The 26,937-nt window shown below is 39.0% G+C and overlaps 5 non-coding genes across 5 annotated transcripts; all 5 read right to left on the bottom strand.

The window, feature by feature from the left end:
• Positions 1 to 6,945: 6,945 nt before the first annotated feature.
• On the bottom strand, positions 6,946 to 7,066 carry LOC139396643 (5S ribosomal RNA). The gene has a single exon (XR_011630810.1). It is a non-coding gene; the product is annotated as a 5S ribosomal RNA (ribosomal RNA).
• A 7,973-nt stretch (positions 7,067 to 15,039) lies between these two features.
• On the bottom strand, positions 15,040 to 15,158 carry LOC139396641 (5S ribosomal RNA). The gene has a single exon (XR_011630809.1). It is a non-coding gene; the product is annotated as a 5S ribosomal RNA (ribosomal RNA).
• Positions 15,159 to 23,117: 7,959 nt separating this feature from the next.
• Positions 23,118 to 23,236, bottom strand: LOC139396640 (5S ribosomal RNA). Its single transcript, XR_011630808.1, has one exon. It is a non-coding gene; the product is annotated as a 5S ribosomal RNA (ribosomal RNA).
• A 1,190-nt stretch (positions 23,237 to 24,426) lies between these two features.
• LOC139396645 (5S ribosomal RNA) lies at positions 24,427 to 24,545 on the bottom strand. The gene has a single exon (XR_011630811.1). It is a non-coding gene; the product is annotated as a 5S ribosomal RNA (ribosomal RNA).
• Positions 24,546 to 25,724: 1,179 nt separating this feature from the next.
• On the bottom strand, positions 25,725 to 25,843 carry LOC139396638 (5S ribosomal RNA). Its single transcript, XR_011630806.1, has one exon. It is a non-coding gene; the product is annotated as a 5S ribosomal RNA (ribosomal RNA).
• Between the last annotated feature and the right edge of the window lie 1,094 nt (positions 25,844 to 26,937).

Genomic DNA, 26,937 nt, shown 5'->3' with positions numbered 1-26,937 from the left:
GTCTAAAAACAAATGCTGAATGTAGTGCCTACATTTCGAGGGAAACGCACTGTCCATGATTGGATTTGATCAGGGCAGGGCAGCACTAACAAACTGCATGTAGTCCAATAAAAAGACACAACATTATTAGGGCGATAAATAAAAGGCAGTTGCTCCACGCATGACACAAGAGTACCCTCTACTGGAGCAAAAAGCTTACAGCATCTGGTATTCCCAGGCGGTCTCCCATCCAAGTACTAACCAGGCCCGACCCTGCTTAGCTTCCGAGATCGGACGAGATCGGGCGTATTTTTTTTTTTTATCTTTTATTATGCAAAAAAACACATAATATTCACAACATTCAATCAATTATAAAAAAGGATGAACAATTCATCCTTTTACAAAATCAAAAAAAAAAAAAAAAAAAGAAAAGAAAACCTATTAAAACCCCAATCATCCACCAAAACCAATTAATAATTAAAACCAAGTTTTCCATTCGACTCAATTTCAATAAAAGTGCTCCCCCACACAAACAATTTTTCAAAATTACATCCACCATATTTATATATTATTTCTATATCTTTCTCTAAAATACTTCTAAATAAAACCTCCACACTCACAATTTTCCCCTCATAATGTCCCAAATTCCTTCTTAGTCTTACAGCGTATCTGGCATGACTAAGAACAAAATTCATCAAATTAAAATTAAAAACTTTGCTTTTCCCAGTTAAACCAAAAAGAAACAACCTCCTCCACTCAACCCCAGCAACAATCTCTTCTCCCCAATGTTGTACTAAAATCCCCTTTAAAAACTTATGAAACTCTTCTAATCTACTACATTCAATAAAAAAGTGCATAAAATTTTCCGCCCCCGTACCACAAATATCACATTCTCTTTTAACATCTCTATTTATTTGATGTAAAACCACGTTCGTAAATATCCTATTATGTTTCAATTTAAAAACATTGTCTTCACATTCTATAGAATTATATTTTACATTTACATTCTTCCATATTGATTTCACATCTATATTTGCAAACACCTAGACCACACTTTTTCCGAAGCAGGAGTTTTTATCTCTCTTAAAATAAATTTTTCATAAACCTTTTTAACTTTTAAACCTGACAAATCATGTTTCTCCCCATTACTTTCATAATATAAAACCGGTAAACCCTTAGATCTTTTAGCCACCTCTTTATTTATTAACACACCCCACTCACCAGGAAGACATCCTAATATTCTCTTATACATGTTCTCCACAGTAGTTCTACTTATCTCTTCATTTTCTTCATCCACATTATCAAATATTGCCTGACATGGAAGGAACCCCGGAATTACCTCATATAAAATGTCCCCTATCTGTCTCATCCCAGCCCTCATAAAATATTTACAAAACAACATCTTATTATTATACTGTATCTTTGGATTTAAAAAAATTGGCTGATTTAAAATATTGTCTAAAATGGTACACTCATAATAAATATTTGGTAAAAACTGCCCCCAAGCCTCAAACACTTCTCTATAAAACAAAGGTATATTACCTAACATTTCCTGTTTCACACACATCAATAAACCATTGTCCCCCATCCTCCCAACCTCCTTCAAATACTCTTTAAAAAATATTTTCCATCCATAATCTAATTCACCATATAAATATTTACGTACCATTTTGACTCTAATTGCTTTTTTCCTTACATTTAAATCCACCAACTTCAAACCCCCCTCCTCATAACCTGCAATCAAAGTTTTAAAAGAAATTTTCACCCCTTTCCCGTCCCATAAAAAATCAACTAAAATCTTATTTATTTCCGATAAAACCCATTCTGGTATATCTAAAACATTCATGACATGAATAAAAATTGACATCAACAAGGAATTTACAACAATTACTTTCCCTTTTAACTTCAAAGACCTCCCCCTCCACATATTTACTACCTTTCTAACTTTATTTATCACACCACTCCATGTCAGATCCCTAGCTTCCTTTCATTCACCCCTAAAAACACACCTAACACCTTAAAATAATCATTTACCATTTTAAAAGTAAAATTCCCCTCATTAATCTTCCCAACATACATTATTACTGACTTCTCCATATTCACTTTTGCTCCTGAGGCTTGCTCATATACTTTAAAACACTCCATCACCCTTTTAACACTTCCCTCATCTCTAACTGTTATAGTGGTATCATCTGCGTATTGATTAATTAAACTAAAACCTCCTTGTGGAGTCTGTACACAATTTATAAATTATCTTTTTTAAGGTATGCTGCTAAAGGTTCCACCGATAAAACAAATAATAAAGCTGATAAAGGGCATCCGCTGTCTCACAGATCTCTCAAGAATAAAAGAATCAGTTAAAACCCCATTACACTTCACCCTACTTTTTGCCTTTCTATATAATAATTTTATCCATCCTATTATTCTATTACCAAAACCATATTTATCCATTACCCTAAACATAAAATCATGCTCTACCCTATCAAAGGCTTTATTTAAAATCTATATGCTCTTATCATGATTCATTTTATTTATCACATCTCTAATCGTATTAATTGTATCGGCAATATCTCTACCAGGCACACTATAATTCTGTGTAGGTGCTATAATATCATTTAAAACTTGCTTCATTCTATTTGCCAATATCTTAGCTAAAATCTTATAATCTGAGTTTAATAAACTAATTGGCCTATAATTCTCCAATTTTAATTTACTCCCCTTATTTTTATATAAAATCGATATCAGCCCTGTCACCATGGAGTCTGAAACAGTATTATTATCTTCCATATATTGATACACTCCCAATAAAATAGGTGCTAAAAAACTTTCATATATTTTATAAAATTCTGCAATTAGTCCATCCACACCAGGACTCTTATTTATTTGTAAACCCTTAATTGCATCTTTCACTTCATTCACTGTTATCTTCCTATCACACATTTGTTTATCCTCTACACCAATTTGCACATCCACACTACCTAAAATCTCCTTTACACTCCCCTCATCCACCTCCCCTTTCTTAAATAAATCCTTATAAAAATTCTGTACGGTTTCTAATATCTCTACATAATCATTTACCACTTCACCCTTTACATTTTCTATCTCACTAATATATGATTTCGTCTGTTTAGTTTTCTCTAAACCAAGAAAAAATGAAGTACATTTCTCCCCTTCCAACACATACTTTGCCCTACTTCTTATCGATGCCCCCTTACACTTATCTATTTCACACTTGCTCAATTGTGCTTTTAAATCTAAAAACCTTTCAATATTATAAATAGGATCAATATCACATTTCCTCATTTCTTCATTCAATTTTTCTCTTAAAAACTGTTCTTCTCTTGTCATCCTACTCCTCTTCTTCCTTGCATATCTAATACTAAAACCTTTAATTTTTTTCTTTACATTTTCCCACCACTGGCACTTATCATTCCCTTTTTGCTTATCCTCCATTTCATGTTCTATCAAAGATTTAAGCTGTATTCCATATTCTTCATCACCTAGATACCCTGCATTCATGCACCATATCCCACCCCCTGTTCTTTCCCTTATCTAACCCCACCGAAAATGTTAACCCAGCATGATCACTAAAAGTTGTAAAAATATAATTAATATCCTTCATAAAATTCCTTAACCCTTCATTTACTAAAACCAGATCTATCCGTGTCTGTTTCAACTCCCCTAAAACCACCTGCCTTCTAGAAAAACCTCTCTTATTCGGGTTCTCGTCTCTCCATATATCAATCAGACTGTTTTCACACATAATCTTCCTTAAAACCCCTCTCGATACGTCATTTCTAAAAATAGCTCCCCTTGACATATCTAATCTATCCATTTTAACATTAAAATCCCCAACTAAAATACAGTTACCCTTGCACCATTTCCCTAATTCTAAAAATAAATTCTTTCGCTCTATCTCATTATTCGGCGCATAAATATTTATAATCCTAAAAACCCTATTCATATATTCAAAATCCAAAATTAAAATCCTCCCATTATTATCATTATATATCTTTTCACATTTTCTACTACATCCTTCCTTAATAAAATTGCAACCCCACTTGAATTCCCTCTGCCATTGTTTACATAAATAAAATCCCTCCATATTTTTTTTACTTCTAAAACACAAACATTATCCCAGTGTGTTTCTTGAATACATAAAATATCTGAATTCTTCATTTGGACTATTCTATTAAATTTACCCATTGTTCTCAAACCATTTGCATTTATTGACATTATATTGACCATTCTAATAAATAATAAAATAATAAAATATAATTTCATTATCCTCTACCTGTTATCCAGTTTTCTTCCTTCTTCCATCCTTTTTCGCCTCCGCCACCGCTTTCCTCTTCCTGTATCCTTCCCATTTTCTTTCCATCATTTGCCCATCATCCGTGTCCGATATCTCCTCCAAGTCCATGTTATCCAGCCAACTCCCACTCTTGGCATCCACCTCCGCTGTGCTCCCCGTGCTCATCGCCGTCTCTGGTATTGTCATCAACTCCATAACCCCCTCCACTTCACCCCCCACGCTACTTGTTAGTGCTGAGCTTTCCCCCAAAACCTGTGAGTCCCCCGTGCTTCCCCCCAGTCCACTCCCCCCCTCCTCCTGAAAACTCCCTCTTCTTATTTCTGAGTCCATACTACTCCCAATTTCATTTATCTTCTGGTCCTTCTTCCTTCCTCCGTCTCTCCACCTTCCACCACGTCCTCTCCTCCATCTTCTTCTCCTTCTTGCGACAATACCACTGCTTCCTCGAATATTGTTTGACTCCCCTCTTCAGCCCCAACCTCTCCACAGTTGCACTCCGCCAATCTCTTTCTGCATCCACCACACAAATTCCTTTCCTTCTCTCCATCACATTCTCTCGCATAGTGTCCTTGATTGCCACACTTAAAACACTTAAATTCCGGGCAGTCTTTTACTATGTGCCCGGGTTGGATACACATACGGCACACTCTGACCTGTTTGTCGTGAATGACCCTGAAATATTCTGCTCCCTCCAACGTCTCAATTCTTGTAGAATAAGGTAATGATGTCACTTTTTCTGTGAACTTGACCTTGCAGAAACGTGTCCCGTCAACCACCTCCGTTCCTGGCCAAACTCTCCTCCTTATCTCCGAGACGGCCGTCACTCCCCAGCTACTCAGCTTGCTCAGTATCACACCATCTTCTACGTATACTGGGAGATTCATAAAAGACACCACCAATTCCTTCACATTAATATCTCTCGCCAGAATCCTTGTGTCCTTTAATCATAATCCATCCATTAACCGTTCTTTTCCTCTTTCATTTCTCATCGTAATTTCATAATTCTTTTCTCCTTTCATTCGGCATCCCACCACCTCTCCACACACCTCCTTAATTGCTCTTAGTAGTTCCATTGTCGTCACTTTGTCTTCTCCTTCCAACTTAATTGCCACCGTGTATTCTTTTCCATATTTCATTCCTTCGTTATCTTCATTTTTCTTCCGTTGCGCCTTTTCGTTGTCTTTGTCCATTCCGTTTGTCTTTTCCATGTTGTCCGTCATAGTAAAAAAATAAATCCAAAAAACCTCTCCCCCAAGCAGAAAAAACTGCAAGGGGGAAGACTAACCCAACTTTAAACTATTCAACTAAAGAAAATAATAAATTATATTGCAAAAACCAATTAATTTAAACAAAAATAGCTCTCGAGCAAACACTCTCCAGCAAACACTCACTCACAGCTCAGACACTCGCACCTGTCGTCACTTCTCCAATCAGGAAATGCGTATTCAGGCTGGTATGGCCGTAAGCGAAGGGAACTCTCTTGGTACACTATATAAAGTCAATGTGCCGCTCATTCATCGGGAGACAGAGAAATGTCCACGTTGTGACACACTGACAAAGCTCAAACCTTGCTTACATTTCCTTTCCAGCCCATATATTTCACTCTTGTGGGGGGCATATCCTATGTTCACACTTATGACAACTTCATGGACTAGGGCCCTATATAATACCGCGCCCACACGGAATCACGGAATCCAGACTTTAAACCGAAATTCAACAATATTCAAAAATGTTTTGAACTAAGGAGGAAATCAACTAAATCCTTTCAACTTGTTAGAAAATGCATTCATTTGCCCAAGAGAATCATTAGACATCATCAACAAAATGCATCAGTGATTCGTATTTCCACGCAACTTTCAGAAACAGCACAGGACTGCCCAGTTTCTGTGCGCATGCGTGCGGAGCGCGCGCAGGTCTACACTTTGTGTAGCCGTTAGCGTTGAGGCTAATGATTACCTTCTTCTGGTAGAGAAGGAAAGGCTTCCCACAAAAACCTTCTCAATGAAATGTTAACTGCAAAGTAGCCTATGCCAGCTTGGCAGAATTATATCATCATTATTTGCATCCATCCAGTGGCCATTTGTTTTGCAAACTCCGCAATCACATGAGCGCTACAGCAACACCGCTTAACCAAACAAAGGTCTCTTCCTGGCGCACACTTGCGTTTAAAGGGTAACTACACCCCAAAATCGATATGTCTTCAATTTTTCCCAGACCTCAAAAGTGGTCTCCTGCTAGGGTTTTAAATGTTGTCGTGGACATAGAACATCCAATCGTGTTATATTTCGATTAAAAAGGTGTGCTTTTGAGAGCGCAAACCTGGAGAAGCAGGGATAAACGGTAAACCGGGAAATGTAAACGGAGGAGAGGTTGGAATTTTTTTTTTTTGGGGGGGGGGGGGGGGCAGGCAAAACATTGAAGGGATTTTACAGGGCCCTAATGGACGACAGACATTGACAGTCTAAAAACAAATGCTGAATGTAGTGCCTACATTTCGAGGGAAACGCACTGTCCATGATTGGATTTGATCAGGGCAGGGCAGCACTAACAAACTGCATGTAGTCCAATAAAAAGACACAACATTATTAGGGCGATAAATAAAAGGCAGTTGCTCCACGCATGACACAAGAGTACCCTCTACTGGAGCAAAAAGCTTACAGCACCTGGTATTCCCAGGCGGTCTCCCATCCAAGTACTAACCAGGCCCGACCCTGCTTAGCTTCCGAGATCGGACGAGATCGGACGCGTATTCAGGCTGGTATGGCCGTAAGCGAAGGGAACTCTCTTGGTACACTATATAAAGTCAATGTGCCGCTCATTCATCGGGAGACAGAGAAATGTCCACGTTGTGACACACTGACAAAGCTCAAACCTTGCTTACATTTCCTTTCCAGCCCATATATTTCACTCTTGTGGGGGGGGGGGGGGGCATATCCTATGTTCACACTTATGACAACTTCATGGACTAGGGCCCTATATAATACGGCGCGCCCACACGGAATCACGGAATCCAGACTTTAAACCGAAATTCAACAATATTCAAAAATGTTTTGAACTAAGGAGGAAATCAACAAAATCCTTTCAACTTGTTAGAAAATGCATTCATTTGCCCAAGAGAATCATTAGACATCATCAACAAAATGCATCAGTGATTCCTATTTCCACGCAACTTTCAGAAACAGCACAGGACTGCCCAGTTTCTGTGCGCATGCGTGCGGAGCGCGCGCAGGTCTACACTTTGTGTAGCCGTTAGCGTTGAGGCTAATGATTACCTTCTTCTGGTAGAGAAGGAAAGGCTTCCCACAAAAACCTTCTCAATGAAATGTTAACTGCAAAGTAGCCTATGCCAGCTTGGCAGAATTATATCATCATTATTTGCATCCATCCAGTGGCCATTTGTTTTGCAAACTCCGCAATCACATGAGCGCTACAGCAACACCGCTTAACCAAACAAAGGTCTCTTCCTGGCGCACACTTGCGTTTAAAGGGTAACTACACCCCAAAATCGATATGTCTTCAATTTTTCCCAGACCTCAAAAGTGGTCTCCTGCTAGGGTTTTAAATGTTGTCGTGGACATAGAACATCCAATCGTGTTATATTTCGATTAAAAAGGTGTGCTTTTGAGAGCGCAAACCTGGAGAAGCAGGGATAAACGGTAAACCGGGAAATGTAAACAGAGGAGAGGTTGGAATTTTTTTTTTGGGGGGGGGGTCAGGCAAAACATTGAAGGGATTTTAACGGGCCCTAATGGACGACAGACATTGACAGTCTAAAAACAAATGCTGAATGTAGTGCCTACATTTCGAGGGAAACGCACTGTCCATGATTGGATTTGATCAGGGCAGGGCAGCACTAACAAACTGCATGTAGTCCAATAAAAAGACACAACATTATTAGGGCGATAAATAAAAGGCAGTTGCTCCACGCATGACACAAGAGTACCCTCTACTGGAGCAAAAAGCTTACAGCACCTGGTATTCCCAGGCGGTCTCCCATCCAAGTACTAACCAGGCCCGACCCTGCTTAGCTTCCGAGATCGGACGAGATCGGGCGTATTTTTTTTTTTTTTTTTTTTTTTTTTTTTTTTTATTATGAAAAATCGTACAATATTTGCAACATTCAGTCAGTAATAATTAAGGATGAACAATTCACCCTTTTAATAACATCAGAAGAGTAATAGAAGAAAACCAATTTAAAACACAGTCATTCACTAATTCCAATTAATAATTAAATGCAAGTTTCCCATTTGACATTATTTCAATAAAAGTACTCCCCCACACAAACAGTTTTTCAAAATTTCCTCCCCCGTATTTATATATTATCTCTGTATCATTTTCTAAAGTCCTCCTAAAAAGACCTTCCACACTCACACATTTCCCTTCATAATGACCCATATTCCTTCTTTGTCTTACAGCATATCTAGCATGACTTAAAACATAATTAACCAAATTAAAATTCAAAACTTTACTTTTCCCATTAATACCAAAAAGAAAGAATCTCCTCCATTCCACCCCATTAAAAATCTCCTCCCCCCAATGTTTTACTAAAAGCCCTTTTAAAAACTCATGAAAATCTTTTAACCTGCTACATTCAACGAAAAAGTGCATAAAATGTTCCACCCCCGTACCACAAATATCACATTCTCTTTTAATATCCCTATTTATTTGATGCAAAACCACATTTGTAAAAATCCTATTATGTTTCAATTTAAAATCATTGTCTTCACACTCTATAGAATTATATTTTACATTTACATTCTTCCATATTGATTTCACATCCATATTTGCAAACACCCTTGACCACACTTTTTCCGATGCAGGAACTTTTATCTCTTTTAAAATACATTTACTATAAACCATTTTAACTTTTAACCCTGATAAATCATGTTTCTCCCCATTACTTTCACAATATAAAACCGGTAAACCCCTAGATCTTTTAGCCACCTCTTTATTTATTAAAATCACCCACTCCCCAGGAATACATCCTAATATTTTCTTGTACATATTCTCCACTGTAGTTTTACTAATCTCTTCATCTATTTCAACCACATTATCATATATTGCCTGCAACGGAAGGAACCCAGGAATTACCTCATATACTATGTCACCTATCTGCCTCATCCCAGCCCTCATAAAGTATTTACAAAACAACGTCATATCTTTAGACTTGATCTTTGGATTTAAAAATATCGGCTGATTTAAAATGTTTTCTAAGATGGTACATTCATAAGAAATATTTGGTAAAAATTGCCCCCAAGCCCCAAACACTTCTTTATAAAACAACGGTATATTTTCTAACATTTCCTGTTTCACACACATCAATAAACCATTATCCCCAATCCTCCCAACCTTATTCAAATACTCTTTAAAAAACCTTTTCCACCCATAATCCAATTCACCATATAAATATTTCCTTACCATTTTCACTCTTATTGCTATTTTCCTTACCCTTAAATCCACCAACTTCAAACCCCCCTCCTCATAACCTGCAATCAAAGTTTTAAAAGCTATTTTCACCCCCTTCCCGTCCCATAAAAAATCAACTAAGATCTTATTCATTTCAGATAAAACCCATTCTGGCATATCCAAAACATTCATTACATAAATAAAAATTGACATCAACAAGGAATTTATCACAATGACTTTCCCTTTTAACTTCAAAGACCTCCCCCTCCACATATTTACTACCTTCCTAACTTTATTTATCACACCACTCCATGTCAAATCCCTAGCTTCTATTTCATTCACCCCTAAAAACACTCCTAACACCTTAAAATAATCTTTTACCACCTTAAAAGTAAAATTCCCCTCATTAATCTTCCCAATATACATTACAACTGACTTCTCCATATTAACCTTTGCCCCTGATGCTTGTCCATATACTTTAAAACACTCCATCACCCTTTTTACACTTCCCTCATCTCTAACTGTTATAGTGGTATCATCTGCGTATTGATGAATCAAACTAAAACCTCCTTGTGGAGTCTGTACACAATTTATAAGATGATCTTTTTTTAAAAATGCTGCTAAAGGTTCCACCGATAAAACAAATAATAAAGCTGATAAAGGGCATCCCTGTCTCACAGATCTCTCAAGAATAAAAGAATCAGTTAAAACCCCATTACACTTCACCCTACTTTTTGCCTTCTTATATAATAATTTTATCCATCCTATTATTCTATTACCAAAACCATATTTATCCATTACCCTAAACATAAAATCATGCTCTACCCTATCAAAGGCTTTATTTAAATCTATGCTTAAAACTATTCCCCCCATCTTATCATGACTCATTTTATTTATCACATCTCTAATCGTATTAATTGTATCGGCAATATCTCTACCAGGCACACTATAATTCTGTGTAGGTGCTATAATATCATTTAAAACTTGCTTCATTCTATTTGCCAGGATCTTAGCTAAAATCTTATAATCCGAATTTAACAAACTAATTGGCCTATAATTCTCCAGTTTCAATTTGCTCCCCTTATTTTTATATAAAATCGTTATCAGCCCTGTCACCATAGATTCTGAAACACTATTATTATCCTCCATATATTGATAAACTTCCAATAAAATAGGTGCTAAAAAACTTTCATATACTTTATAAAATTCTGCAATTATTCCATCCACACCAGGACTCTTATTTACTTGTAACCCCCTAATCGCATCTTTAACTTCATTCACTGTTATCTTCCCATCACACATTTGTTTATCCTCTACATTAATTTGCACATCCACACTATTCAATATCTCCTTTACACACCCCTCATCCACCTCCCCTTTCTTAAATAAATCCTTATAAAAATTCTGCACTGTTTCTAATATCTCTACATAATCATTAACAACTTCACCCTTTACATTTTCAATCTCTCTAATATATGTTCTCCTCTGTTTATTCTTCTCTAAACCAAGAAAAAATGAAGTACATTTCTCCCCCTCTAAAACATACTTTGCCCTACTTCTTATAATTGCACCCTTACACTTATCTATTTCATATTTACTCAATTTTGCTTTTAAATCTAAAAACGTTTCTACATTATAATTAGGTTCACTGTCACACTTCCCCATTTCTTCATCCAATCTAGCCCTCAACTCATTTTCTTCTCTTTTCATCCTTCCTCGCTTTTTCCTTGCATATCTTATACTAAAAACTTTTATTTTTTCCTTAACCTTGTCCCACCATAAACACTTATCATTCTCTTTCCGCTTATCCTCTATTTCACATGCTATCAAAGATTTAAGGTGTTTCCCATATTCCTCATCTTCTAAATACCCTGCATTCATACACCATATCCCACCCCCTGTTCTTTCCTCATCTAAACCCACTGAAAATGTTAAACCTGCATGATCACTAAAAGTTGTAAAAACATACTTAATAGCTTTCATAAAATTCCTCAAACCTTCTTTTACTAAAACCAGATCAATCCTAGTTTGTTTCAAAACCCCTAAAACCACCTGCCTTCTAGAAAATTCTCTTTTGTCTGGATTTTCCTCTCTCCACATATCAATCATTCCTTTTTCTAACATCATCTTCTTTAAAACCCCCCTAGATACATCACTTCTAAAAATAGCTCCCCTTGTCATATCCAGTCTATCCATTTTAATATTAAAATCCCCAACTACAATACAGTTCCCCTCACACCATTTCCCTAATTCTAAAAATAAATCTTTGCGCTCTATTTCAGTATTAGGAGCATAAATATTTATAATTCTAAAAACCATATTCATATATTCAAAATCTAAAATTAAAATCCTCCCGTTATTATCATTATATATATGTTTCACATTCTCTACTACATCCTTCCTCAATAAAATTGCAACACCACTTGAATTCCCCCTACCATTGTTAACAAAAATAAAATCTCTCCATATTTTTCTTACTTCTAAAATACATACGTTGTCCCAATGTGTTTCTTGAAGACATAAAATATCGGAATTCTCCATTTTTACAATTCTTTGAAATTTTTCCATTGTTCTTAAACCGTTTGCATTGATTGACATAAAATTAACCATTCCAATAAATAGTAAAAATAATACATATTTTCTCATTTACCTCTATCTGTTGTCATGTTTTCTTCCTTTTCTATCCTTTTTCGCCTCCGCCACCGCTTTCCTCTTCCTGTAGCCCTCCCATTTTCTGTCAATCTGTTCCATGTCATCTGAATCTGAAATGGATTCTAAATCCATCTCTTCCACGTAACTTAAACTCTTCTTTCTAGTGCCTGTTGTGCTTTCTGTATCCATTTGCGTTTCCTGTATTATTGTCAGCATCTCACTCCCCTCCACTTCACCTTCTTCCGAGGCACCCACATAGCCCGAGGTCCCCCCCAAAATCTGTGAGTCCCCAGTTCCTCCACCCAGCCCACTCCCCCCCTCCTCCTGAAAGCTCCCTCTTCTTATTGCTGAGTCCATACTGCTCCCTATTTCATTCGTCTTCTGTTCGATCTTCTCCCTTCTTGCGTTCTCCGTCTCTCCACCCTCCACCACGTCCTCTCCTCCATCATCTTCTTCTGGTCTCGGTGATACATCAGTCTCCACAAAGAGATCCTGGCTCCTCTCCTCATTCACAACCTCTCCACAGTTGCACTCGTCAGTTCTCATGCGACATCCTTCGCAAAATGCCCTTTCCTTTCCACCTACACATTCTCTTGCATAATGCCCTTGCTTCCCACACTTATAACATTTGAATTCAGGGCAGTCCTTCAAAATGTGACCAGGCTGAATACAGAGCCTACAAACTCTGACCTGCTTGTCATGAATGACTCTAAAGTACTCTCCTCCTTCAAGTGTGTCAAACCTTGTAGAGTACGGCAATGATTTCACAGTGTCCGTAAATTTCACTTTGCAGTATCTTGTTCCATCTGCTATCTCCGTCCCTGGCCAAACTCTCCTCCTGATTTCAGAGACTGCTGATACACCCCAGCTACCTAGCTTGGCCAATATAGCGTTGTCTTCCATATACACAGGCAAATTCATAAAAGAGACTATAAGTTCATTGGAAACCATGTCTCTTGCCATAATTCTTGTTTCTTTAATCATAAATCCATCCATTAAGCGCTCTTTTCCTTTTCCATTTCTCATCGTGACCTCATACTTTCTTTCTCCTTTTACTCTACATCCCACCACCTCTCCACACACCTCTTTAATCGCACGTAGTAATTCCATCGTCGTGACCCTATCTTCTCCCATCAACTCCACTGCCACCGTAAATTCTTTGCCATATTTCATCTCTCCTTCATCTCCATTTTTCTTCCGTTGAGCATTTTCTTTGTCTTTGTCCGTTCCATTAGCCATTGCCATGTTGTCCGTCATTGTAAAAAACCTTAACCCAAAAAACTCTCCCCCAAGCAGCAAAACTGCAAAGGGGGAAAAAACGAACCAAACTTAAACTTGTTCAAATGCCAAAAATCTAAATTATACTTCAAAAAACGTTGAAAATAACCAAAAAAGCTCTCAAGCAAACAAACACTCACTCACTCACGACTTAATTACCAACACCTGTCTCACTTTCCAAACAGGAAGTGCTCACTCAGGCTGGTATGGCCGTAAGCGAAGGGAACTCTCTTGGTACACTATATAAAGTCAATGTGCCGCTCATTCATCGGGAGACAGAGAAATGTCCACGTTGTGACACACTGACAAAGCTCAAACCTTGCTTACATTTCCTTTCCAGCCCATATATTTCACTCTTGTGGGGGGGGGGGCATATCCTATGTTCACACTTATGACAACTTCATGGACTAGGGCCCTATATAATACGGCGCGCCCACACGGAATCACGGAATCCAGACTTTAAACCGAAATTCAACAATATTCAAAAATGTTTTGAACTAAGGAGGAAATCAACAAAATCCTTTCAACTTGTTAGAAAATGCATTCATTTGCCCAAGAGAATCATTAGACATCATCAACAAAATGCATCAGTGATTCCTATTTCCACGCAACTTTCAGAAACAGCACAGGACTGCCCAGTTTCTGTGCGCATGCGTGCGGAGCGCGCGCAGGTCTACACTTTGTGTAGCCGTTAGCGTTGAGGCTAATGATTACCTTCTTCTGGTAGAGAAGGAAAGGCTTCCCACAAAAACCTTCTCAATGAAATGTTAACTGCAAAGTAGCCTATGCCAGCTTGGCAGAATTATATCATCATTATTTGCATCCATCCAGTGGCCATTTGTTTTGCAAACTCCGCAATCACATGAGCGCTACAGCAACACCGCTTAACCAAACAAAGGTCTCTTCCTGGCGCACACTTGCGTTTAAAGGGTAACTACACCCCAAAATCGATATGTCTTCAATTTTTCCCAGACCTCAAAAGTGGTCTCCTGCTAGGGTTTTAAATGTTGTCGTGGACATAGAACATCCAATCGTGTTATATTTCGATTAAAAAGGTGTGCTTTTGAGAGCGCAAACCTGGAGAAGCAGGGATAAACGGTAAACCGGGAAATGTAAACGGAGGAGAGGTTGGAATTTTTTTTTGGGGGGGGGGGGGGGGGTCAGGCAAAACATTGAAGGGATTTTAACAGGGCCCTAATGGACGACAGACATTGACAGTCTAAAAACAAATGCTGAATGTAGTGCCTACATTTCGAGGGAAACGCACTGTCCATGATTGGATTTGATCAGGGCAGGGCAGCACTAACAAACTGCATGTAGTCCAATAAAAAGACACAACATTATTAGGGCGATAAATAAAAGGCAGTTGCTCCACGCATGACACAAGAGTACCCTCTACTGGAGCAAAAAGCTTACAGCACCTGGTATTCCCAGGCGGTCTCCCATCCAAGTACTAACCAGGCCCGACCCTGCTTAGCTTCCGAGATCGGACGAGATCGGGCGTATTCAGGCTGGTATGGCCGTAAGCGAAGGGAACTCTCTTGGTACACTATATAAAGTCAATGTGCCGCTCATTCATCGGGAGACAGAGAAATGTCCACGTTGTGACACACTGACAAAGCTCAAACCTTGCTTACATTTCCTTTCCAGCCCATATATTTCACTCTTGTGGGGGGGGGGGCATATCCTATGTTCACACTTATGACAACTTCATGGACTAGGGCCCTATATAATACGGCGCGCCCACACGGAATCACGGAATCCAGACTTTAAACCGAAATTCAACAATATTCAAAAATGTTTTGAACTAAGGAGGAAATCAACAAAATCCTTTCAACTTGTTAGAAAATGCATTCATTTGCCCAAGAGAATCATTAGACATCATCAACAAAATGCATCAGTGATTCGTATTTCCACGCAACTTTCAGAAACAGCACAGGACTGCCCAGTTTCTGTGCGCATGCGTGCGGAGCGCGCGCAGGTCTACACTTTGTGTAGCCGTTAGCGTTGAGGCTAATGATTACCTTCTTCTGGTAGAGAAGGAAAGGCTTCCCACAAAAACCTTCTCAATGAAATGTTAACTGCAAAGTAGCCTATGCCAGCTTGGCAGAATTATATCATCATTATTTGCATCCATCCAGTGGCCATTTGTTTTGCAAACTCCGCAATCACATGAGCGCTACAGCAACACCGCTTAACCAAACAAAGGTCTCTTCCTGGCGCACACTTGCGTTTAAAGGGTAACTACACCCCAAAATCGATATGTCTTCAATTTTTCCCAGACCTCAAAAGTGGTCTCCTGCTAGGGTTTTAAATGTTGTCGTGGACATAGAACATCCAATCGTGTTATATTTCGATTAAAAAGGTGTGCTTTTGAGAGCGCAAACCTGGAGAAGCAGGGATAAACGGTAAACCGGGAAATGTAAACGGAGGAGAGGTTGGAATTTTTTTTGGGGGGGGGGGGGTCAGGCAAAACATTGAAGGGATTTTAACGGGCCCTAATGGACGACAGACATTGACAGTCTAAAAACAAATGCTGAATGTAGTGCCTACATTTCGAGGGAAACGCACTGTCCATGATTGGATTTGATCAGGGCAGGGCAGCACTAACAAACTGCATGTAGTCCAATAAAAAGACACAACATTATTAGGGCGATAAATAAAAGGCAGTTGCTCCACGCATGACACAAGAGTACCCTCTACTGGAGCAAAAAGCTTACAGCACCTGGTATTCCCAGGCGGTCTCCCATCCAAGTACTAACCAGGCCCGACCCTGCTTAGCTTCCGAGATCGGACGAGATCGGGCGTATTTTTTTTTTTTTTTTTTTTTTTTTTTATTATGAAAAATCGTACAATATTTGCAACATTCAGTCAGTAATAATTAAGGATGAACAATTCACCCTTTTAATAACATCAGAAGAGTAATAGAAGAAAACCAATTTAAAACACAGTCATTCACTAATTCCAATTAATAATTAAATGCAAGTTTCCCATTTGACATTATTTCAATAAAAGTACTCCCCCACACAAACAGTTTTTCAAAATTTCCTCCCCCGTATTTATATATTATCTCTGTATCATTTTCTAAAGTCCTCCTAAAAAGACCTTCCACACTCACACATTTCCCTTCATAATGACCCATATTCCTTCTTTGTCTTACAGCATATCTAGCATGACTTAAAACATAATTAACCAAATTAAAATTCAAAACTTTACTTTTCCCATTAATACCAAAAAGAAAGAATCTCCTCCATTCCACCCCATTAAAAATCTCCTCCCCCCAATGTTTTACTAAAAGCCCTTTTAAAAACTCATGAAAATCTTTTAACCTGCTACATTCAACGAAAAAGTGCATAAAATGTTCCACCCCCGTACCACAAATATCACATTCTCTTTTAATATCCCTATTTATTTGATGCAAAACCACATTTGTAAAAATCCTATTATGTTTCAATTTAAAATCATTGTCTTCACACTCTATAGAATTATATTTTACATTTACATTCTTCCATATTGATTTCACATCCATATTTGCAAACACCCTTGACCACACTTTTTCCGATGCAGGAACTTTTATCTCTTTTAAAATACATTTACTATAAACCATTTTAACTTTTAACCCTGATAAATCATGTTTCTCCCCATTACTTTCACAATATAAAACCGGTAAACCCCTAGATCTTTTAGCCACCTCTTTATTTATTAAAATCACCCACTCCCCAGGAATACATCCTAATATTTTCTTGTACATATTCTCCACTGTAGTTTTACTAATCTCTTCATCTATTTCAACCACATTATCATATATTGCCTGCAACGGAAGGAACCCAGGAATTACCTCATATACTATGTCACCTATCTGCCTCATCCCAGCCCTCATAAAGTATTTACAAAACAACGTCATATCTTTAGACTTGATCTTTGGATTTAAAAATATCGGCTGATTTAAAATGTTTTCTAAGATGGTACATTCATAAGAAATATTTGGTAAAAATTGCCCCCAAGCCCCAAACACTTCTTTATAAAACAACGGTATATTTTCTAACATTTCCTGTTTCACACACATCAATAAACCATTATCCCCAATCCTCCCAACCTTATTCAAATACTCTTTAAAAAACCTTTTCCACCCATAATCCAATTCACCATATAAATATTTCCTTACCATTTTCACTCTTATTGCTATTTTCCTTACCCTTAAATCCACCAACTTCAAACCCCCCTCCTCATAACCTGCAATCAAAGTTTTAAAAGCTATTTTCACCCCCTTCCCGTCCCATAAAAAATCAACTAAGATCTTATTCATTTCAGATAAAACCCATTCTGGCATATCCAAAACATTCATTACATAAATAAAAATTGACATCAACAAGGAATTTATCACAATGACTTTCCCTTTTAACTTCAAAGACCTCCCCCTCCACATATTTACTACCTTCCTAACTTTATTTATCACACCACTCCATGTCAAATCCCTAGCTTCTATTTCATTCACCCCTAAAAACACTCCTAACACCTTAAAATAATCTTTTACCACCTTAAAAGTAAAATTCCCCTCATTAATCTTCCCAATATACATTACAACTGACTTCTCCATATTAACCTTTGCCCCTGATGCTTGTCCATATACTTTAAAACACTCCATCACCCTTTTTACACTTCCCTCATCTCTAACTGTTATAGTGGTATCATCTGCGTATTGATGAATCAAACTAAAACCTCCTTGTGGAGTCTGTACACAATTTATAAGATGATCTTTTTTTAAAAATGCTGCTAAAGGTTCCACCGATAAAACAAATAATAAAGCTGATAAAGGGCATCCCTGTCTCACAGATCTCTCAAGAATAAAAGAATCAGTTAAAACCCCATTACACTTCACCCTACTTTTTGCCTTCTTATATAATAATTTTATCCATCCTATTATTCTATTACCAAAACCATATTTATCCATTACCCTAAACATAAAATCATGCTCTACCCTATCAAAGGCTTTATTTAAATCTATGCTTAAAACTATTCCCCCCATCTTATCATGATTCATTTTATTTATCACATCTCTAATCGTATTAATTGTATCGGCAATATCTCTACCAGGCACACTATAATTCTGTGTAGGTGCTATAATATCATTTAAAACTTGCTTCATTCTATTTGCCAGGATCTTAGCTAAAATCTTATAATCCGAATTTAACAAACTAATTGGCCTATAATTCTCCAGTTTCAATTTGCTCCCCTTATTTTTATATAAAATCGTTATCAGCCCTGTCACCATAGATTCTGAAACACTATTATTATCCTCCATATATTGATAAACTTCCAATAAAATAGGTGCTAAAAAACTTTCATATACTTTATAAAATTCTGCAATTATTCCATCCACACCAGGACTCTTATTTACTTGTAACCCCCTAATCGCATCTTTAACTTCATTCACTGTTATCTTCCCATCACACATTTGTTTATCCTCTACATTAATTTGCACATCCACACTATTCAATATCTCCTTTACACACCCCTCATCCACCTCCCCTTTCTTAAATAAATCCTTATAAAAATTCTGCACTGTTTCTAATATCTCTACATAATCATTAACAACTTCACCCTTTACATTTTCAATCTCTCTAATATATGTTCTCCTCTGTTTATTCTTCTCTAAACCAAGAAAAAATGAAGTACATTTCTCCCCCTCTAAAACATACTTTGCCCTACTTCTTATAATTGCACCCTTACACTTATCTATTTCATATTTACTCAATTTTGCTTTTAAATCTAAAAACGTTTCTACATTATAATTAGGTTCACTGTCACACTTCCCCATTTCTTCATCCAATCTAGCCCTCAACTCATTTTCTTCTCTTTTCATCCTTCCTCGCTTTTTCCTTGCATATCTTATACTAAAAACTTTTATTTTTTCCTTAACCTTGTCCCACCATAAACACTTATCATTCTCTTTCCGCTTATCCTCTATTTCACATGCTATCAAAGATTTAAGGTGTTTCCCATATTCCTCATCTTCTAAATACCCTGCATTCATACACCATATCCCACCCCCTGTTCTTTCCTCATCTAAACCCACTGAAAATGTTAAACCTGCATGATCACTAAAAGTTGTAAAAACATACTTAATAGCTTTCATAAAATTCCTCAAACCTTCTTTTACTAAAACCAGATCAATCCTAGTTTGTTTCAAAACCCCTAAAACCACCTGCCTTCTAGAAAATTCTCTTTTGTCTGGATTTTCCTCTCTCCACATATCAATCATTCCTTTTTCTAACATCATCTTCTTTAAAACCCCCCTAGATACATCACTTCTAAAAATAGCTCCCCTTGTCATATCCAGTCTATCCATTTTAATATTAAAATCCCCAACTACAATACAGTTCCCCTCACACCATTTCCCTAATTCTAAAAATAAATCTTTGCGCTCTATTTCAGTATTAGGAGCATAAATATTTATAATTCTAAAAACCATATTCATATATTCAAAATCTAAAATTAAAATCCTCCCGTTATTATCATTATATATATGTTTCACATTCTCTACTACATCCTTCCTCAATAAAATTGCAACACCACTTGAATTCCCCCTACCATTGTTAACAAAAATAAAATCTCTCCATATTTTTCTTACTTCTAAAATACATACGTTGTCCCAATGTGTTTCTTGAAGACATAAAATATCGGAATTCTCCATTTTTACAATTCTTTGAAATTTTTCCATTGTTCTTAAACCGTTTGCATTGATTGACATAAAATTAACCATTCCAATAAATAGTAAAAATAATACATATTTTCTCATTTACCTCTATCTGTTGTCATGTTTTCTTCCTTTTCTATCCTTTTTCGCCTCCGCCACCGCTTTCCTCTTCCTGTAGCCCTCCCATTTTCTGTCAATCTGTTCCATGTCATCTGAATCTGAAATGGATTCTAAATCCATCTCTTCCACGTAACTTAAACTCTTCTTTCTAGTGCCTGTTGTGCTTTCTGTATCCATTTGCGTTTCCTGTATTATTGTCAGCATCTCACTCCCCTCCACTTCACCTTCTTCCGAGGCACCCACATAGCCCGAGGTCCCCCCCAAAATCTGTGAGTCCCCAGTTCCTCCACCCAGCCCACTCCCCCCCTCCTCCTGAAAGCTCCCTCTTCTTATTGCTGAGTCCATACTGCTCCCTATTTCATTCGTCTTCTGTTCGATCTTCTCCCTTCTTGCGTTCTCCGTCTCTCCACCCTCCACCACGTCCTCTCCTCCATCATCTTCTTCTGGTCTCGGTGATACATCAGTCTCCACAAAGAGATCCTGGCTCCTCTCCTCATTCACAACCTCTCCACAGTTGCACTCGTCAGTTCTCATGCGACATCCTTCGCAAAATGCCCTTTCCTTTCCACCTACACATTCTCTTGCATAATGCCCTTGCTTCCCACACTTATAACATTTGAATTCAGGGCAGTCCTTCAAAATGTGACCAGGCTGAATACAGAGCCTACAAACTCTGACCTGCTTGTCATGAATGACTCTAAAGTACTCTCCTCCTTCAAGTGTGTCAAACCTTGTAGAGTACGGCAATGATTTCACAGTGTCCGTAAATTTCACTTTGCAGTATCTTGTTCCATCTGCTATCTCCGTCCCTGGCCAAACTCTCCTCCTGATTTCAGAGACTGCTGATACACCCCAGCTACCTAGCTTGGCCAATATAGCGTTGTCTTCCATATACACAGGCAAATTCATAAAAGAGACTATAAGTTCATTGGAAACCATGTCTCTTGCCATAATTCTTGTTTCTTTAATCATAAATCCATCCATTAAGCGCTCTTTTCCTTTTCCATTTCTCATCGTGACCTCATACTTTCTTTCTCCTTTTACTCTACATCCCACCACCTCTCCACACACCTCTTTAATCGCACGTAGTAATTCCATCGTCGTGACCCTATCTTCTCCCATCAACTCCACTGCCACCGTAAATTCTTTGCCATATTTCATCTCTCCTTCATCTCCATTTTTCTTCCGTTGAGCATTTTCTTTGTCTTTGTCCGTTCCATTAGCCATTGCCATGTTGTCCGTCATTGTAAAAAACCTTAACCCAAAAAACTCTCCCCCAAGCAGCAAAACTGCAAAGGGGGAAAAAACGAACCAAACTTAAACTTGTTCAAATGCCAAAAATCTAAATTATACTTCAAAAAACGTTGAAAATAACCAAAAAAGCTCTCAAGCAAACAAACACTCACTCACTCACGACTTAATTACCAACACCTGTCTCACTTTCCAAACAGGAAATGCGTATTCAGGCTGGTATGGCCGTAAGCGAAGGGAACTCTCTTGGTACACTATATAAAGTCAATGTGCCGCTCATTCATCGGGAGACAGAGAAATGTCCACGTTGTGACACACTGACAAAGCTCAAACCTTGCTTACATTTCCTTTCCAGCCCATATATTTCACTCTTGTGGGGGGGGGGGGCATATCCTATGTTCACACTTATGACAACTTCATGGACTAGGGCCCTATATAATACGGCGCGCCCACACGGAATCACGGAATCCAGACTTTAAACCGAAATTCAACAATATTCAAAAATGTTTTGAACTAAGGAGGAAATCAACAAAATCCTTTCAACTTGTTAGAAAATGCATTCATTTGCCCAAGAGAATCATTAGACATCATCAACAAAATGCATCAGTGATTCGTATTTCCACGCAACTTTCAGAAACAGCACAGGACTGCCCAGTTTCTGTGCGCATGCGTGCGGAGCGCGCGCAGGTCTACACTTTGTGTAGCCGTTAGCGTTGAGGCTAATGATTACCTTCTTCTGGTAGAGAAGGAAAGGCTTCCCACAAAAACCTTCTCAATGAAATGTTAACTGCAAAGTAGCCTATGCCAGCTTGGCAGAATTATATCATCATTATTTGCATCCATCCAGTGGCCATTTGTTTTGCAAACTCCGCAATCACATGAGCGCTACAGCAACACCGCTTAACCAAACAAAGGTCTCTTCCTGGCGCACACTTGCGTTTAAAGGGTAACTACACCCCAAAATCGATATGTCTTCAATTTTTCCCAGACCTCAAAAGTGGTCTCCTGCTAGGGTTTTAAATGTTGTCGTGGACATAGAACATCCAATCGTGTTATATTTCGATTAAAAAGGTGTGCTTTTGAGAGCGCAAACCTGGAGAAGCAGGGATAAACGGTAAACCGGGAAATGTAAACAGAGGAGAGGTTGGAATTTTTTTTTGGGGGGGGGGGGTCAGGCAAAACATTGAAGGGATTTTAACGGGCCCTAATGGACGACAGACATTGACAGTCTAAAAACAAATGCTGAATGTAGTGCCTACATTTCGAGGGAAACGCACTGTCCATGATTGGATTTGATCAGGGCAGGGCAGCACTAACAAACTGCATGTAGTCCAATAAAAAGACACAACATTATTAGGGCGATAAATAAAAGGCAGTTGCTCCACGCATGACACAAGAGTACCCTCTACTGGAGCAAAAAGCTTACAGCACCTGGTATTCCCAGGCGGTCTCCCATCCAAGTACTAACCAGGCCCGACCCTGCTTAGCTTCCGAGATCGGACGAGATCGGGCGTATTCAGGCTGGTATGGCCGTAAGCGAAGGGAACTCTCTTGGTACACTATATAAAGTCAATGTGCCGCTCATTCATCGGGAGACAGAGAAATGTCCACGTTGTGACACACTGACAAAGCTCAAACCTTGCTTACATTTCCTTTCCAGCCCATATATTTCACTCTTGTGGGGGGGGGGGGCATATCCTATGTTCACACTTATGACAACTTCATGGACTAGGGCCCTATATAATACGGCGCGCCCACACGGAATCACGGAATCCAGACTTTAAACCGAAATTCAACAATATTCAAAAATGTTTTGAACTAAGGAGGAAATCAACAAAATCCTTTCAACTTGTTAGAAAATGCATTCATTTGCCCAAGAGAATCATTAGACATCATCAACAAAATGCATCAGTGATTCGTATTTCCACGCAACTTTCAGAAACAGCACAGGACTGCCCAGTTTCTGTGCGCATGCGTGCGGAGCGCGCGCAGGTCTACACTTTGTGTAGCCGTTAGCGTTGAGGCTAATGATTACCTTCTTCTGGTAGAGAAGGAAAGGCTTCCCACAAAAACCTTCTCAATGAAATGTTAACTGCAAAGTAGCCTATGCCAGCTTGGCAGAATTATATCATCATTATTTGCATCCATCCAGTGGCCATTTGTTTTGCAAACTCCGCAATCACATGAGCGCTACAGCAACACCGCTTAACCAAACAAAGGTCTCTTCCTGGCGCACACTTGCGTTTAAAGGGTAACTACACCCCAAAATCGATATGTCTTCAATTTTTCCCAGACCTCAAAAGTGGTCTCCTGCTAGGGTTTTAAATGTTGTCGTGGACATAGAACATCCAATCGTGTTATATTTCGATTAAAAAGGTGTGCTTTTGAGAGCGCAAACCTGGAGAAGCAGGGATAAACGGTAAACCGGGAAATGTAAACAGAGGAGAGGTTGGAATTTTTTTTTGGGGGGGGGGGGGGGGTCAGGCAAAACATTGAAGGGATTTTAACGGGCCCTAATGGACGACAGACATTGACAGTCTAAAAACAAATGCTGAATGTAGTGCCTACATTTCGAGGGAAACGCACTGTCCATGATTGGATTTGATCAGGGCAGGGCAGCACTAACAAACTGCATGTAGTCCAATAAAAAGACACAACATTATTAGGGCGATAAATAAAAGGCAGTTGCTCCACGCATGACACAAGAGTACCCTCTACTGGAGCAAAAAGCTTACAGCACCTGGTATTCCCAGGCGGTCTCCCATCCAAGTACTAACCAGGCCCGACCCTGCTTAGCTTCCGAGATCGGACGAGATCGGGTGTATTCAGGCTGGTATGGCCGTAAGCGAAGGGAACTCTCTTGGTACACTATATAAAGTCAATGTGCCGCTCATTCATCGGGAGACAGAGAAATGTCCACGTTGTGACACACTGACAAAGCTCAAACCTTGCTTACATTTCCTTTCCAGCCCATATATTTCACTCTTGTGGGGGGCATATCCTATGTTCACACTTATGACAACTTCATGGACTAGGGCCCTATATAATACGGCGCGCCCACACGGAATCACGGAATCCAGACTTTAAACCGAAATTCAACAATATTCAAAAATGTTTTGAACTAAGGAGGAAATCAACAAAATCCTTTCAACTTGTTAGAAAATGCATTCATTTGCCCAAGAGAATCATTAGACATCATCAACAAAATGCATCAGTGATTCGTATTTCCACGCAACTTTCAGAAACAGCACAGGACTGCCCAGTTTCTGTGCGCATGCGTGCGGAGCGCGCGCAGGTCTACACTTTGTGTAGCCGTTAGCGTTGAGGCTAATGATTACCTTCTTCTGGTAGAGAAGGAAAGGCTTCCCACAAAAACCTTCTCAATGAAATGTTAACTGCAAAGTAGCCTATGCCAGCTTGGCAGAATTATATCATCATTATTTGCATCCATCCAGTGGCCATTTGTTTTGCAAACTCCGCAATCACATGAGCGCTACAGCAACACCGCTTAACCAAACAAAGGTCTCTTCCTGGCGCACACTTGCGTTTAAAGGGTAACTACACCCCAAAATCGATATGTCTTCAATTTTTCCCAGACCTCAAAAGTGGTCTCCTGCTAGGGTTTTAAATGTTGTCGTGGACATAGAACATCCAATCGTGTTATATTTCGATTAAAAAGGTGTGCTTTTGAGAGCGCAAACCTGGAGAAGCAGGGATAAACGGTAAACCGGGAAATGTAAACAGAGGAGAGGTTGGAATTTTTTTTGGGGGGGGGGGGTCAGGCAAAACATTGAAGGGATTTTAACGGGCCCTAATGGACGACAGACATTGACAGTCTAAAAACAAATGCTGAATGTAGTGCCTACATTTCGAGGGAAACGCACTGTCCATGATTGGATTTGATCAGGGCAGGGCAGCACTAACAAACTGCATGTAGTCCAATAAAAAGACACAACATTATTAGGGCGATAAATAAAAGGCAGTTGCTCCACGCATGACACAAGAGTACCCTCTACTGGAGCAAAAAGCTTACAGCACCTGGTATTCCCAGGCGGTCTCCCATCCAAGTACTAACCAGGCCCGACCCTGCTTAGCTTCCGAGATCGGACGAGATCGGGTGTATTCAGGCTGGTATGGCCGTAAGCGAAGGGAACTCTCTTGGTACACTATATAAAGTCAATGTGCCGCTCATTCATCGGGAGACAGAGAAATGTCCACGTTGTGACACACTGACAAAGCTCAAACCTTGCTTACATTTCCTTTCCAGCCCATATATTTCACTCTTGTGGGGGGCATATCCTATGTTCACACTTATGACAACTTCATGGACTAGGGCCCTATATAATACGGCGCGCCCACACGGAATCACGGAATCCAGACTTTAAACCGAAATTCAACAATATTCAAAAATGTTTTGAACTAAGGAGGAAATCAACAAAATCCTTTCAACTTGTTAGAAAATGCATTCATTTGCCCAAGAGAATCATTAGACATCATCAACAAAATGCATCAGTGATTCCTATTTCCACGCAACTTTCAGAAACAGCACAGGACTGCCCAGTTTCTGTGCGCATGCGTGCGGAGCGCGCGCAGGTCTACACTTTGTGTAGCCGTTAGCGTTGAGGCTAATGATTACCTTCTTCTGGTAGAGAAGGAAAGGCTTCCCACAAAAACCTTCTCAATGAAATGTTAACTGCAAAGTAGCCTATGCCAGCTTGGCAGAATTATATCATCATTATTTGCATCCATCCAGTGGCCATTTGTTTTGCAAACTCCGCAATCACATGAGCGCTACAGCAACACCGCTTAACCAAACAAAGGTCTCTTCCTGGCGCACACTTGCGTTTAAAGGGTAACTACACCCCAAAATCGATATGTCTTCAATTTTTCCCAGACCTCAAAAGTGGTCTCCTGCTAGGGTTTTAAATGTTGTCGTGGACATAGAACATCCAATCGTGTTATATTTCGATTAAAAAGGTGTGCTTTTGAGAGCGCAAACCTGGAGAAGCAGGGATAAACGGTAAACCGGGAAATGTAAACAGAGGAGAGGTTGGAATTTTTTTTTTGGGGGGGGGGGGGGGGGGGGGTCAGGCAAAACATTGAAGGGATTTTAACGGGCCCTAATGGACGACAGACATTGACAGTCTAAAAACAAATGCTGAATGTAGTGCCTACATTTCGAGGGAAACGCACTGTCCATGATTGGATTTGATCAGGGCAGGGCAGCACTAACAAACTG

The sequence above is a fragment of the Oncorhynchus clarkii genome, unplaced genomic scaffold (assembly GCF_045791955.1).
Source record: "Oncorhynchus clarkii lewisi isolate Uvic-CL-2024 unplaced genomic scaffold, UVic_Ocla_1.0 unplaced_contig_753_pilon_pilon, whole genome shotgun sequence".
Taxonomy (NCBI): Eukaryota; Metazoa; Chordata; class Actinopteri; order Salmoniformes; family Salmonidae; genus Oncorhynchus; species Oncorhynchus clarkii.
The sequence above is the reverse complement of the archived record's forward strand: the minus strand, read 5'-3'. Positions and strand labels throughout refer to the sequence as shown.